This window comes from Trichosurus vulpecula, chromosome 3 (genome assembly GCF_011100635.1).
Source record: "Trichosurus vulpecula isolate mTriVul1 chromosome 3, mTriVul1.pri, whole genome shotgun sequence".
NCBI classification, from domain to species: Eukaryota; Metazoa; Chordata; class Mammalia; order Diprotodontia; family Phalangeridae; genus Trichosurus; species Trichosurus vulpecula.
The window spans coordinates 270,204,710-270,209,828 of NC_050575.1; the positions used below are offsets into that span (position 1 = coordinate 270,204,710).

General features: G+C 46.2%; 1 pseudogene; it reads left to right on the forward strand.

The window, feature by feature from the left end:
• The first annotated feature begins 2,749 nt into the window (after nucleotides 1-2,749).
• LOC118844780 lies at nucleotides 2,750-4,848 on the forward strand (annotated as a pseudogene).
• Nucleotides 4,849-5,119: the final 271 nt, after the last annotated feature.

A 5,119-nucleotide genomic window follows, 5' to 3' on the forward strand; every position in this document is an offset into this window, starting at 1 on the left:
AGTTAAATTTCACAATTCCAATGACAAGCAATAAATTCCACAAGCAACCAGGTAAAAAATGTTCAAATATAAAGGAAAGAGCTAAGATTATTCCATATCTATCAGAAACTGCAGAAAGAGATAGAAGCAAAGGGGTCAAGATGCAACCCAAAATGACATACTTTCAAACATGAGTCTAATCAGACACAAAAAAATGTTCAATAAAAGAAAGGCATTTAAAGCATTCTACCAAAAGAAAAAAATGCCAGCAATCATTCAACTTTCAAAGAAATACCCAAACAACAGAAACACTAGCAAGGTAAATAAATACAACTATGAAGTAAAGGAAGAATTTTTAAAAAAATTAAATTTCTCTGTCTCTATTAAAACAAAAAACTAGAAAGACAAAGACACCTATAAAATTGAAAGAAAGAAAGAACTACATAGAGACCATAAAGTTTTTTTTTTTCTAAAAGCACTGAAGGGGATAAAGATTAAAGTGGAACTTAAAGAAATAAAAGAAGTGAGTGACAGTGAAGAAAGAAGCCAGAAATACTATGGACTAATCATTGCAACTCCCCCTCCAACTCCTGTACTCTCTCAGCAAGAAGAGGGCTACAGGAGAATGTGTGAGGTGGCAAAGGAAGGGATTGAAACAGGGAGAAAGAAAGGAGAAAAGCTCAACTCATTTGTGGGAGGACATCCCAATGAAGAACACTCCCATGGAGGGAAAGGTATATTTTGTAAAGATAGATGGGGACATTAGAATGGGTCTACTCTGCGGGGATTTGGTGCTCCGGAAGACCACTTGATCTGAGATAGTGCTGTGCCTCCATGGACAACATCCTTCTCCAGGAAAAGAGAAATCAGAGCTACTAGAGATAGCTGGCAGCCAGAAGGGTGGTAAATGTGTGGCAAATGAAAAAGAAAATTATCATGGGGAAGCCGAGAAAGAATTGAATTCCATGTACTGGGACACAGGGGAATTTCTACCATGGAGCAATATTTTAATCCTCATTACCTCTTATAGAAATTGATAATTCTAAGAGTGAGGCAACAGAAAAAAAGACTGAGGGCCAAGGTCAACAAGATAGTAACATAAAATTGTTTAGAAGAGGGAACTAAAACTTGGTACTTTAGAAGCTTTGATTCCACAAGGAAAATAAGAGATTAAAGAAGAGTAAGTATAAAGATAATGAATCAAACAATAAAAATTTAGAGTAAACAGAAAAGGAAAATGATTAATTAACTTCATCCTTTTTAGGAAAAAGTACAGAAAATTGAAAAAAGAATCTAACAACCAAAAGAAATTGGAAGGGAGAAGGGGGAAGATTTTTAATTAAAGACTTAAATAAAAAGAAAACAAAAGGGGAGGGTGGAGAGTAGAAGAACTAGCTAACTAAATAAACTAAATAAAAGAAAAGAAAGAGGATGTTAAGTAAAACTTCAAAACTAGGGAAAAGATTGACAAATATGGGCAGGGCAGTACGAGGGAAGATAGCAATAGGAATAAGTTTGCTCTAAGGTAGAGTAAGCAAAATTAATTTCAGGGGGAATGTATTATCGTAAAAGGTAAAATGGGCCTCCACGGCCTGACACCAGTTCTGCTCCCGGGGTCAGCAGGTCCGCTCTATCCCAGTGCCTGCTGGACCAGGTATCTGGGCTGGCCCTGCTGCTTTACTTATCCAGAGACCTGTGGATTGGAGGAAAGGCCTGGAGGGGCAACAGAAGTTGGGACACCTGGACGAACAACCTTAGGTGACCCCTCCCTTCTCAGCCATGCTGCCTCAGAGATGACCAAAAGCACAGGGAATGAAGGGATTCAGTACCAGTAAAGGCAATAGGGAAAGGGAAGATCTTCCCCACCCATTTGAGTGGGCTTTGGGGGCAGGGCTCTCAGGGTCCTGGGGGGAGTGGCTAGGACTGGAGACAGTGGAAGCCTGTGGTGGGAGGAGCTTGCTGAAAGGTTGGAGCAGAGCTAAGAGGCAGTTGGTGCAGCGGTTGGAGAGAGCAGTTAAGAGCTGAAGGAGAGAGGAAGCAGTCAGCTAGCTGGAACACAGCTTGGAGATTGCAGCGGAAGCAGTGACGGCAGCAGACACTACAAAAAACAGGACTGACCCTTGTGGAGACCAGAAATGCTGAGCAGGGGCTTGAGGGCAGTGGGTGGTCTTCTTGCTGGAGGCCCTGGCATTGGGGGGTGGGGGGAAGCACCAGTATGCCTTGGCTTGCTGCCATAATGTTTCTCTGTGCCTTCCTGGTCACTATTGTGAGATGGGCGTACTGGTTTTGGAAGATTCTTGCCAGGATGTCAAATTGGGGACACTGGTCCATGGGTCTGCTACTTTTGAGTTTTAATAAGTACTTTAAGTCCTCTGCCTTCTACTTAGAGAATTCCTTATATCCTGCAATTCTGCACCATTCAGGCATATTCATGGTTATCTTTGAAGTCATGAAGTCTGCCTTACTGATATAGTACCCCAGATGAGGGCCACCTGGTCCACAGACTTGTGGCCTCTCGAATTGAAACCTATGGGGGAAGACTCCACAGGTCCCCAAACCATACAAACCCCAAGAACCTGTGCCTTTGAAGAACTACTCAACAGGATTCCTCCCACCACCGAATACAGGACCTTGTCCCCTTCACCAAGAGTTCTGCGCAATCCAGAGGCTTGTCACTACTGAGGCTGAAAGACCCAGAGCCTGAGAAAAAACATGGCGGATATTTTGTTCGGCACTTTAAACTCCCCCAAAATCAAGGAGGTGGCCAAGGCCAGGACAGCTGGAGATGAGGCTGCATACATTCAGCATGTTCAGGATGCCCCGCCTGCCCCCTCCGGACCAGAGATACTGGGAAATTGGGGAGGGTGGGGACAGCAGCCTGACAATCCAGAAGTCCTAGAAAGAACTGGTACCTGGACATAGGGAGATGATCTGGGAGCTCTGTCACCAGCATGAGGCACTTTGGGAGCTAGGGACCACTGAGCTGAGCTATGTTCAAAAGCTGAAGATCATGACTGACCTCCTGGCCGCTGGTCTTCTGAATCTACAAAGAGTGGGGCTCCTGACAGAAGTTGTAGTTGAGTCCCTGTTTGGAAATGTACCAAACCTGATCCACGCCCACCAGAGTTTCTGGGAGGAGGTTCTAGGGCCTACCCTAGAGAATACCCATGTCTCAAGCCAGCCTCTGGACCCTCTCAGCCTGCAAGATGGCTTCCTGACATTTAGCCAACAGTTCCAGCCAGATATACAGTACTGTCTTCGCATGAAGCAAACCATGGCCTATGCTCGGGAACAACAGGAAAACAATCCTGTCTTCCAGACTTACATGCAGTGGTGTGAGAAACACAAAAGGTCTGGATGTCAGCAACTCAATGACCTGCTCATCAAACCCCATCAACAAATCACAAAATACCCTCTTTTGCTCCAGGCTATGCTCAAGAAGACCCTGAGCCCCAGGCCCAGGATGTTCTCAGTGCCATGATTCTTCTATGGAGGCTTTCTTACACCACATCAATAGCCAAGTGTGTCGGGAGGAGGATCATGACAGCTTGGCAACTGCTGCCCAACGAATTGGGCCCTATGCAGTGCTGGAACCATTCACTGAGAAAGTGGAGAAGAACCTGCATCCCTTCTCCAACCTAGATCTGACCTCCCCCACGCTGGGGGTCGACCACCAACACACCCGGAAGTTTCTACTAGAGGGTTCTGTTCGAATGAAGGAGGGACTAGAGGGGAAGTTGGATGCGTACCTGTTCCTGTTCTCTTATGTCGTTCTGGTGACCAAACCCCGGCACAAGGTAGACAAGGCTAAGGTCATCTGCCTACTGCTCATGTTGGAGAGGCTTGTGTGTCAGGCCCTTCGAGACCCCCACAGCTTCCTAATGATCTACCTTATCAAGTTCCAGTGTGTCTCCAGCACCCTTGTTTTCCATTGTCCCAGTCCAAATGAATGCATTTGCTGGCTAGAGAAGATACAGGAGGCCCAGACCACCCTGCAGAAATTAAAGACAGAGGTATATGTGCATCAGAAGAGGGAACTCCTGGCCTTATATAGGGACATCGAGTCTCCCAGCATCAGGCCTCCAACCCCTTCTCCTGATGGCTCCCAGAGCAGGGTAGAAGACCACAATCTGGAGAGGAGAACTTCAGAGTTCTCAGCCCATGTCCCTTACCTGGTGGTCGCAGAAGACAGAGCAAACACTTCTCTAAGCCTGGATGATGGTTCTGACAGCAGCTATGGCACAGCTATGGCAGCTCCCTACAAGGGTCCCAATCCCCACTGAACCATAGACACTGGCCTGCCCTCCGCCAGGACCCCCAACTGACCCTCTCTACCCTGGATTTCTGAGACATCCCTCGAAGACTCCAGCCTTCCAATCCCCATGCCCCTCAAAGACAGAGTGCCCCTGACCTCCATGAAGAGGATATTATCCAGAGAGGGCATAGCCTTCCAAAGAGGGAGCCCCCACCCTAGTCTGAGAAAGAAGATGAAGAAGAAGGGTCCTCGACAGGAGGGGACGTAGTAATGGAGACTGCACCGAGCTAGGCTTCGGGGACAGCTACCTCTCTCACCCTCGCAGGGTACACTCTGCAGGAGAGAGCCCCTGGGATTCCTCAGGGGAAGATGAGGAAGAAAATCCTCTGTTTATGGTACCCAAATGCTATTCTTTGTCCTACTCCTTATGAGCAGAGAAATGCTGCACGAGATCCGGGACAACCTGGCCAGCCAGAGGATTGATTGGAGTCTCTGACACAGTGAGAGAGCCCATGGATAGACCACCCCGGAAGCTGGCAGTAGTCGAACTACAAAAGATGATTGAGTCTCAAATCATACAGCTAGATACCCCATAAACCACATCAGAGGTATAGCCTCACTCAGGACACCTAAGATTTTCTAGAGGATATCTTATCCAAGGAGCATTGGTCATCCACCCACCTTGGCCCAAGAGCCAGACCCAAGCACCCACCTGGTCTATGACATAAAGTTTGGGATCTAGACTGTAAATTTTTGTAACATAAACACTCCTTAAACTCAAATAAAATTTTTGCATAGCTAAAAAAGATAAAATGGAACAGAACAACTGCTACATATTCATGATTTCACCATTTCATACTTGTGAAGATGATTTTTTTTGTAGTC